An 11,356-nucleotide genomic window follows, 5' to 3' on the forward strand; every position below is an offset into this window, starting at 1 on the left:
GTGGTGGATGATCGCATAATAATTACCACGGTGAAGAGAATAAGCCTCAAGAATAAGAAGGCTAGATTGGACTTTGCTAAAAAAGATAAAAATAAAACCAGCACACTTCTGGAAGAACATTCTTTGGACAGATGCAACCAAGATCAACCTCTACCAGAATGATGGAGATAAAAAAGTATGTCGAAGGCATGGTACAGCTCATGATCCAAAGCATACCACCTCCTCTGTAAAACACGGCAGAGGCAGTGTGATGGCTTGGGCATGAATGGCTGCCAGTGGCACTGGGTCCCTAGTGTTTATTGATGATGTGACACATGACAGAAGCAGCCAGATCAATTCTGGGGTTTTCAGCCAAACTGATTGGTCGGCGTTTCATAATACAGATGGACAATGAGCCAAAACATAAAGCCAAAGCAACCCAGGAGTTTATTAAAGCAAAGAAGTGGAATATTCTAGAATGACCAAGTCAGTTACCGGATCTGAACCCAATAGAGCATTTCCCTTGTTAAAGACTAAACTTCAGACAAAAAGGCCACAAACAGCAACTGAAAACTGCTGCAGTAAAGGCCTGGCCGAGCATTAAAAGGAGGAAACACAGCGTCTGGTGATGTCCATGAGTTCAAGACTTCAGGCAGTCATTGTCAACAAAGGGTTTTCAACCAAGTATTAGAAATTGACATTTTATTTACAATTATTTAATTTGTACAATTACTTTTCCAATTACTAGTTCCTCACATTTTTATGCAATAATTTTGTTCAACACACTGAATTAAAGCGGAAAGTCTGAACTTCAACTGCATCTGAATTGTTTTGTTCAAAATCCATTGTGGTAATGTACAGAAAGAAAATTTGAAAAATGTTGTCTCTGCCCAAATATATACAGAACTAACTGTATGTCTTAGGTCCGGACCATATATGGAAGCTTTCATCTTGGAATGAACTCGCTGTTGCTGGATTATCTAAATTGAAGCAATATGAGAAGGTCTGAGATGAATAAGCTCCTGAAATTTCACACAATATAAAACTAATTAGTTAAGGAAGAACGCTTGATCTTTGGGCATCTGAAATGTCATATTTCATAAACTGACACTTCTCTTTCCAAGGTACTATAGTCATGCCCGGGGAAAACCGCAGTTGGTCCTTTCTGTTCTTTCTGATTTTCAAGTAGTCTGGTCTCTGTGTTAGTAAGGATTTCTGACATATTCTTCTGATAGATGCCTCTTACATATGTCATTGTAGAGCTGACAGTGGCATATGTCAATCATTAGCTAAAACAGTGTGAATTTAGACTCATAGCAAGCTGCATCTTCTCTCCACAATCTACTGGCTTGCCAACATATAATACATACAATGATGTATGGAACTAAACTGCTGCCTCCAATATCCTATACTAAGAATATGATTTCTGGTAAATGACAATTGTTTCTGTTCATTCTGATTGAATGTATTTTTATGTTTGTTTATACTAATAAAAATTGCTTCCTATGTACCAGAATATAATTACTATAATACTGCCTCCTATGTACAAGAATACAACTACTATAATACTGCCCCCTATGTACAAGAATATAACTACTATAATACTGCCCTATGTACAAGAATATAACTACTATAATACTGCCTCTTATGTACAAGAATATAACTACTATAATACTGCCTCCTATGTACAAGAAAATAACTACTATAATACTGCCTCCTATGTACAAGAATATAACCGCTATAATACTGCTCCTATGTACAAGAATATAACTACTATAATACTGCTCCTATGTACAAGAATATAACTACTATAATACTGCTCCTATGTACAAGTATATAACTACTATAATACTGCCTCCTATGTACAAGAATATAACTACTATAATACTGCTCCTATGTACAAGAATATAACTACTATAATACTGCCTCTTATGTACAAGAATATGACTACTATAATACTGCTCCTATGTACAAGAAAATAACTACTATAATACTGCCTCCTATGTACAAGAATATAACTACTATAATACTGCTCCTATGTACAAGAAAATAACTACTATAATACTGCCTCCTATGTACAAGGATATAACTACTATAAGGCCTCTTTCACACGGGCGTCAGTTTTTTTGCCCGGATAAGAGCCGGGTGCGTTGCGGGAAAATGCGCGATTTTCCCGCGCGAGTGCAAAACATTGTCATGCGTTGCACTCGCGTGAGAAAAATCGCGCATGTTTGGTACCCAAACCCGAACTTCTTCACAGAAGTTCGGGCTTGGGATTGATGTTCTGAAGACTGTATTATTTTCCCTTATAACATGGTTATAAGGGAAAATAATAGCATTCTGAATATAGAATGCATAGTAAAACAGCGCTAGAGGGGTAAAAAAAGAAATAAAATTTAACTCACCTTAGTCCACTTGATCGCGAAGCTGGCATCTCCTTGTGTCTCATCTGCGCTGAGCGGCTGAACAGGACCTGGGGTGAGCTTTTCCATTAAATACAGGTTAAGGACCTTCGATGACGTCACTCCGGTCATCACATGGTACGTCACATGATCTTTTACCATGGTGATTCACCATGGTAAAAGACCATGTGATGACCGGAGTGACGTCATCGAAGGTCCTTAACCGATATTTAATGGAGCAGCTCACCCCAGGTCCTGTTCATCCGCTCAGCGCAGAGGAGACAGAAGGAGATGTCGGGCTTCGCGATCAAGTGGACTAAGGTGAGTTAAATATTTTTTTTTTTAACCCCTCTAGCGCTGGTTTACTATGCATTCTGTATTCAGAATGCTATTATTTTCCCTTATAACCATGTTATAAGGGAAAATAATAATGATCGGGTCTCCATCCCGATCGTCTCCTAGCAACCGTGCGTGCAAATCGCACGGCATCCGTACTTGCTTGCGGATGCCATCCGATTTTCACACACCCCATTCATTTCTATGGGGCCTGCATCACGTTGAAATCGGACAATATAGAGCATGCTGCGATTTCAACTGAACGCACAATGATGCGTTAAAAACAACTCTCATGTGCACAGCCCCATAGAAATGAATGGGTCAGGATTTAGTGCGGGTGCCATACGTTCGCCGCACGGATCGCACCCGCACAGAAAACTCGCCCGTGTGAAAGGGTCCTAATACTGCCCCCTATGTACCAGAATATAAATACTATAATACTGCCTCCTATGTACAAGAATATAATTACTATAATACTGCCTCCTATGTACAAGAATATGACTACTATAATACTGCCCCTATGTACAAGAAAATAACTACTATAATACTGCTCCTATGTACAAGAATATAACTACTATAATACTGCTCCTATGTACAAGAATATAACTACTATAATACTGCCTCCTATGTACAAGAATATAACTACTATAATACTGCCTCCTATGTGCAAGAATATAACTACTATAATACTGCTCCTATGTACAAGACAATAACTACTATAATACTGCCTCCTATGTACAAGAATATAACTACTATAATACTGTCTCCTATGTACAAGCATATAACTACTATAATACTGCCCTCTATATACAAGCATATAACTACTATAATACTGTCTCCTATGTGCAACAATATAATTACTATAATACTGCTCCCATGTACAATAATATAACTACTTTCCTTTTTGTCCTCAGGCAGCACAGTGCGGGATATTATGTCCCTCGTCTCCATCCTAGGACCATCCTTCATATGCTGAAGTTATATGAACCCTCTCTCAAAGCTCACATGTGTTTTTTTGGTCCATGTATTATACATCAATACAGACCCTGCATTTTAGATTGTGTCCTACATCTATACCATCTGAGTATTCTGCTTTATTCCTATTATCAAATACATTGTGGAGCATCTACGATACCATCTACAGCTCATGTCTGGGGGCCTCCCTGGCTTCATGTAGAGACCACCTAATGTGGAGTCCCAGTGCCATCTAGCACTATTTATGCCTGGGTAGATTGTAGCTTTGTGACTTGTCAATATGCATTTACCAAATTTCCTCATCGGTTGTCTTCCATTAAGTCCATTTTGGCTAAGACAGGGACGAATGGTGCAATCTGACACTGATGTACCCTTACCTTGGAGTTCACTTCTAATCTCTTTTGGAGTTGTTCTGATTTCCTTGGTTACCATTTGTATTATCTGTATAGAATTGAAGTACTATAGTGGCTCACCTGTCTGCTATCAAAGGCAAGGTGCTCTATGTCTAACTGACTCACTCTGTCAAAAATGCAATAAATTAACAACTAGTGTGAAGACAGGCACTCTTCATCTGGCACCAATCAGAGAGAATGTAGTTCAAAAGTACATGCTTTAATACATATAAAAAAATAAAATAATACAACATAAACCTCCCCCCCAAAAAATAGAAGAATGGTAAAAATAGTGAAAATATTGACTCACTGAAAATGTTACAGTTGCGATGCTGGTAACTGTGTGTGTAACATGCACTGCAGATAATAAAGTTGAGTATTGGAGCTCACACAGTCAGTCATTAGAGATGGCCTTGCGATTCACCCGGCGGTCGTTTTGTGGCGAACTTTGCTTGTTCGCGGTTCGCCGAACATGCGAACATATGGCGATGTCCGCTGCCACCATATTCTTTTGCATTGTGCCGAACTTTGACCCATGACACATCCATCAGGTGGTACAGGACAGCCAATTGAGACGTTTCAGCACATGGACAGACCCCCTACCCTATAAATAAACCCGATCTGGATGCCATTTTACATTCAGTCTTTTGCCAATGTAGGGAGAGGTTGCTGTGTGGAGCAGGGACAGACTGTTAGATACACCAAACGCTAGCTAATAGGGCCAAAAAAGTCATTTTATGGACTGGTATAGGTGTGCTATCGATAGGTGTCACATACTGAGGAGTGTGATATACTTATAATATACTTTCTAACATAGAAAATATATTATAGTGCATTTGTATTGTGCAGCAGTTGTCGCGGTTCTGCTGAGATACCACAGGTATACAGAGGGACAAACGCTATTGGAACAACTAATTGCAACTGGTGTGATATACCAGTTGCCCCCCCCCCCCAAAAAAAAAACTGGTTGAGGAAGGGGTGTGATATACCTATAATATAATTTCTATATAGTGCATTTGTATTGTGCAGCATTTGTGTGCGGTTCTGCTGAGATACTGCAGCTATACAGAGGTACAAACGCTATTGGAACTACTAATTGCAACTGGTGTGATATAGCAGTTTCCCCCCAAAATAACAAATTGAGACAGAGGTGTGATATACCTATAATATACTTTCTATATAGTGCATTTGAGACAGAGGTGTGATATACCTATAATATAATTTCTATATAGTGCATTTGTATTATGCAGCATTTGTGTGTGGTTCTGCTGAGATACTGCAGCTATACAGAGGGACAAACGCTATTGAAACAACTAATTGCAACTGGTGTCATATACCATATAATGTCATATGCCAAATAAACTGATTAAGGGGTTTGATATACCTGCTTCCAGCAAAAACTCATTAGGGGTTCTATATGCCTGCTTCCACAAATAATGCTATTTTATAGGGACTTTGCCACAGAGTCATTTTGAAAATGACAGGCAGAGGAAGAGGTAGGCCATTCCGCAGGACGGAACCTAAGTGGGAAGTTGGAAAAGGTGCGTGCGATTGCATCAAAGGACGCACCAGAGTTGGTTGAGTGGCTCACTCAGCCTTCCGCTTCTTCACCCTCCTCATCCTCTGTATAAGCACCCTCCTCACTCTCTGCTGTGTGCACCCCAAAGACACCACAACCATTGGAATTGGATGAGGAAGATGAGGTAGCAACGGCTGCCACCCAGCGGTCTGAGGGCAGTACCCAAACCAGCCCAAGGATGGTGGTACCCGCTGTTGCTGCCTACTCCTACTCTAATGTCAGTGGTGGTGAAGGTGATGATGATTACGTGTCGATGGCCGTCATGTGGGTGCCCACAAGAGAGGAAGAGGAAGGGAGTTCAGAGGGAGAGACGGAGCAGCAGATAGAGAGGAGAAGGCGAAGAAGCAGGCAGAACTCGCAGTGCACAGGAGGCAAAAAGCAGACTTCAAATGTATCTGGAGCAAGCCATCCACCATTCACGGTCACATCTGGCGCTCCCAGGATGCCAGAACATGGCTCTGCAGTGTGGGCTTTTTTTAATGTGTTAGCTGCTGACAATAGTGTTGCCTGTGCTGTCAACGCATAAGTCGCGGCAAGCCCAACACTCACCTAGGGACAACCGCCTTAAGAAGGCACCTGGCCTCCCATCACCGAACTCAGTGGGCGCAACACTGTCAGAACCCACAAAGCCACACTCTCGGCGCTCCACGTCCTGCCTCTTCTCTCACCTCCCATTTGTCCTCCACTCCACCTTCCACCGTGCCGTCGTCGCGTTCATCTGGCAAAAGGCAGGCTTCCGTGGCCCAAATGTTCAAACGTAAAAAGTTGATGATGCTGGATGACCCTCTTACCCAATGGCTGACCGCCAACTACTACCATATAAACTGGTGGACTCGGAGGCCTCCAGCCACATAATCACTTGATCTTTTATGTACGGTTATTGGTGAATGCATAATCTTTGGTGCCCGTAGTCTACTGGCCTGCCGTAAAATTAATATCCAATGACCGTCTAATATATCTCCAGCCACATAATCACTTGATGCTTTCTGTCCAGTAAATGAATAATCTTTGGGGCCTGTAGTCCACTGGCCTGCAGTAAAATTGATATCCATTGACCGTCTAATATACCTTCAGCCACATAATCACTTGATCTTTTATGTACGGTGGATGCATAATTAGTGGGGCCTGCAGTCTACTGGCCTGCAGTAAAATTGTATGATTTTCCTAGTTTGTGACGTAAAGTCATGATTTTATTAAGGCCACGGAGGCGAGTATTGCATTCTCTTTCTTTACTGAAATCTATAGCAGCACAGAGAAAATACCTTTACCACACAGGGTAACCATGGCAACAAGCCCTCCCCTAACCCAGTATAAGAGTCCTAGAATCCAACAGCTCCTCCTCTTTCTTTGATGAAGACACATCTTCAAACAGTCTTGAACCAAACAGGACCAACTCCAACTGCGAACAACACAATCCGAACAGGAATGACTGTAGAGAAAAGGCAATGGAACCAAACTTGACCTCAAGCTCCAAGAATTCCCGGTCTTTTATCCTAAGAAAAAAGAGCAGCTAAAGAGAAACATAACTAATGTAAATCTAATATACTGTAGATCCAAACTAATGGTTCAATGTAGAATGTAACAGGACAATATAGAAATAAGGCAAACACGGTGATTATAAATAAATATAAAAAAATATGGAGCATAATAACAGCACGTACAGAACAGTACACCAAATATATAAATACCATAGTAGAAAACAAGGGGAAGGGAAGAACAAGTAGGGGAGGGGCAATACTCGCCTCTGTGTCCTTAATAAAATCATGACTTTATGTCACAAACTAGGAAAATCATGCAATTTTATTACATGACACGGAGGCTCCTATTGCAAGTTTAAAGCTGTTGGATCACCAATGAAAATGCATGAGGAGATGGTCGGAAATAAAACTCCCGAAATGTGGAAACTCGAGACCAGTTTGCCAACCGAAGAATATCCTCTAAGCGGGCACCAGCTACCGCCATAGACGTAGAAGCAGCACCTCTCGTGGAGTAAGCCGTGAATACAGAAGTATCCACTCCAGCCAAGGACATAACCCACTTAACCCATCTGGCCAAAGTGACACAAGTAACCGGAGCGAAGGGCCGACGACAGGAAAGAAATAATTCCGGAGACGTCGGAGAACGATGAGAAGACGTGCGGGCCTCATACACCTGGAGGCACGCGACCGGACCAGTGGCGTACACACAATCCATGGGGCCCCTGTGCGAAACTGATCCAAGGGCCCCCCCCGCCTCCCCAGTGTCCCCGCCCAGTCGCCCACCCTCAAGCCACACCTACGCACAGCCCTACCTATATATCTCGCCCATACCTCTTACATCCAGTGACGTCTCCTTTGATGTAGATGTTCTCTTTCGTCCTCTTCTCCATTCAGACCATTCCACCATGATGATTTCTTTCAGCCATCTCTCATCTCTGCAGAGTTTGACAGACAGACATCTTAGTTTCCTACCCCCATCAGACCCCCAGTCAGCCCCCATGAGACCTCAGATCAGCCCAAAGACCCCCAGTCAGCCTCCAGGAGACCTCAGATCAGCCCAAAGGCCCCCAGTCAGCCCCCATGAGACCTCAGATCAGCCCAAAGACCCCCAGTCAGCCCCCATGAGACCTCAGATCAGCCCAGACCCCCAGTCAACCCCCATAAGACCTCAGATCAGCCCAAAGACCCCCAGTCAGCCCCCATGAGACCTCAGATCAGCCCAAAGACCTTCAGTCAGCCCCCATGAGACCTCAGATCAGCCCAAAGACCTCCAGTCAGCCCCCATGAGACCTCAGATCAGCCCAGACCCCCAGTCAGCCCCCATAAGACCTCAGATCAGCTCAAAGACCCCCAGTCAGCCCCCATGAGACCTCAGATCAGCCCAGACCCCCAGTCAGCCCCCATAAGACCTCAGATCAGCTCAAAGACCCCCAGTCAGCCCCCATGAGACCTCAGGTCAGCCCAGACCCCCAGTCAGCCCCCATCAGACCTCAGATCAGCTCAGACACCCAGTCAGCCCCCAAATCAGCCCAGACCCCAGTCAGCTCCCATGAGACCTCAGATCAGCCCAAAGACCCCCACCATCAGCCACTTTTGCTGTCATGGTCACTACTCAAATCAGGGGCCCAGGCCCAGACTGAGGCGGGCTTTTCCTGCCAGGCAGCTCAAACCCCCCCCCGGGGGGCTGGGGGCCTAGTGTGCCCTGCTGCTGTGGCCTGCGGCTGCCCCCCCCATCATCTGCCAGGGGGGATGCCTGGGGGGCTGGGGGCCTAGTGTGCCCTGTGCCCCAGAGAGACGACGAGTGCCAGGCCAGCCCAGGGTCCGGTCCGGTCGGGTCAGGTCCGGTACGCGCCCCCCCCCGGCTTTTACTTACCGTCGAGTTACCGTCTGGCAGGGCAGGGGAACTTCAGTTCTTCTTCTGTTCTTCTGGTCGGCGCCTCGGCGGTCCTCTTCTCGAATCTGACGTCCTCTCTGAGTTCCCGCGAGACCTGCACAGGAGTTCACACAGGTCTCGCGGGAGTTCACGGGCCCGGCGCCGGCGCTTGACCGTAGGGAGGAGGGCGGCAACTTAAATGTGAATCGGAGTCATCGGACGGATGCCAGAGTCAGACACAGCAGCAGCAGGGGCCAGGGGTCCGTAAGCGGCCGGGCCCCCCTGGGGTGCCGGGCTCGGTCGCTACTGCGACCCCTGCGACCCCTATATGTATGCCACTGGACCGGACAAAGGGCAGGAACCTCAGGAAAACTAGGGTAAGAAACCGATGTTATGTTGGTTTTGGTACGCCGAGAAATGTTAAAAACGACACCCTCCGGTGTGTGTAAAATATCTAGCATCAAAATCTAAGGTCCTGACATTGGATACTCGCTTGCGCGAAATCAGACAAAATAAGGTAACCAATTTGGCAGACAACTGTCGCAAGGACAGCTGGTCATTGGAGGGCCAGAAGGAAAAAAGGGAGAGAACCAAGGAGACATCCCAAGTACAAGAAAAACGTGGACGAGGGGGACCAGAAAGACGGGAACCTCTGAGAAGACGACAAACCAACGGATGTTGACCTGCAGCATGACCGTCAAAACCCGAACGATAGGCAGATATGGCAGAACGGAATAAGTTAGTCGTACGGTATGCCTTACCTGACTCAAAAAGAGACGTGAGAAACTGTAAGATCTCCGTTACAGGGGCTGAAATGGGATCCAAGTCCCTTGCCAGGCACCAGTCAGTACAAGATCTCCAGGCAGCACGGTAGGATCTTCTGGTCCCGGGGGCCCATGCGTTCTCCAGAAGACGTCTAGTTGCCTCGGGAACACCCGAGACATCCCAGGATCCCCCGAAACTCTGCACGTGAGCAGGCGTAGAGAACCGTCCAGCACGAGTGGATGTTGGTGACCTGACAGGTCGAGAAGAAGGTCTGGGAACGACGGTAGAAGAAAGGGAGGTTGAATCAGACACTCCAGCAGTAGAGGAAACCACGATTGGGCTGTCCAGAAGGGAACCACCAGAACGTCTCAGCTCTCTGAAGACGTAGTTGAGCTAGGACTCGTGGAACCATCATGAATGGTGAGAACGCATATGACAGAAGATTGGTCCAATCCTAGAGAAACGCGTCCACTGCTTCCGCATCCGGATCCGGCCTCCAGCTGTAGATTCTCGGAAGCTGGGAATTCAGGCAAGAAGCGAAAAGGTCGATGCACATAGGACCCCATCAAGACGAAATGGAGGAAAACATCATCCCGTCTAATTTCCAATCGCTGGAATCCACCAGAAAACGAGAGGACCAATCCGCGTGAGTATTGTGCAAACCCGGTAGATACTCTGCCACAACACTGATGTCCCTGTCTAGGCAAAATTCCCAGAAGTCCCTCGCTAGATGGGATAGGGCCGAAGAACGTGTGCCTCCCATGGCGTTGACATAACGTACTGCCGAGATGTTGTCCATCCGCAGTCTGACACAGGCATTGGCCATACCATTCGTGAAGCTGCGAATAGCAAAGGAGCCGGCCAGTAGCTCCAGGGAGTTGATGTGTAGGTTCACTTCTGCAGGGGACCAACAGCCGCCGGTGGAAACACCATTGCAGTAGGCACCCCAGCCCAAGAGGCTGGCGTCCGACTCTATCGTGAAGTCGGGTTGTGGGCCGAAGATTGCTTTGCCATTCCAGTTTCCAGATTGTGGCTCCACCACTGTAGTTTGTCCCTTGTCTCCCTGTCTAGGGGAAAAAGGTCCTCGTATGTAGCACCGGCATGAAGGTGTGCAATCTTGAGGCGTTGAAGGGCCCGATAGTGCAACGGAGCCAGGAAGAGCGCCTGGATGGAGGAGGATAGTAGGCCTATGATGTGGGCAAGCTGACATAGGGAGACCTGTGGTAGAGATAACGTCTTGCAAAGCTCTTTGCGAATAGAGTGAAACTTGGAGGCAGGGAGACTGAGGGACTCTGTGGTAGAGTCGATCCGAAAACCCAGGAACTCCATTGAGTGGGACGGGACTAGGCATGATTTCTCTAGATTGATGAGAAACCCTAGCTGGTACAGAAGATCTATCGATGTCAATAGGTGCTCCAGGAGGGGGCTGCAATCCTGGGCCATGAGAAGGACGTCGCCTCTCTGCCCCAATGGAAACGTTGGTCCCTGGAAGAATCTGCTACCGGGACCGTCGGGTAAGCGTCCTTCAAATCGAGTATGGCCATCCAGTCGTTCTGGAGGAGCATGTCCCGAAGAAG

Source organism: Bufo gargarizans, chromosome 6 (assembly GCF_014858855.1).
Source record: "Bufo gargarizans isolate SCDJY-AF-19 chromosome 6, ASM1485885v1, whole genome shotgun sequence".
Classification (NCBI taxonomy): domain Eukaryota; kingdom Metazoa; phylum Chordata; class Amphibia; order Anura; family Bufonidae; genus Bufo; species Bufo gargarizans.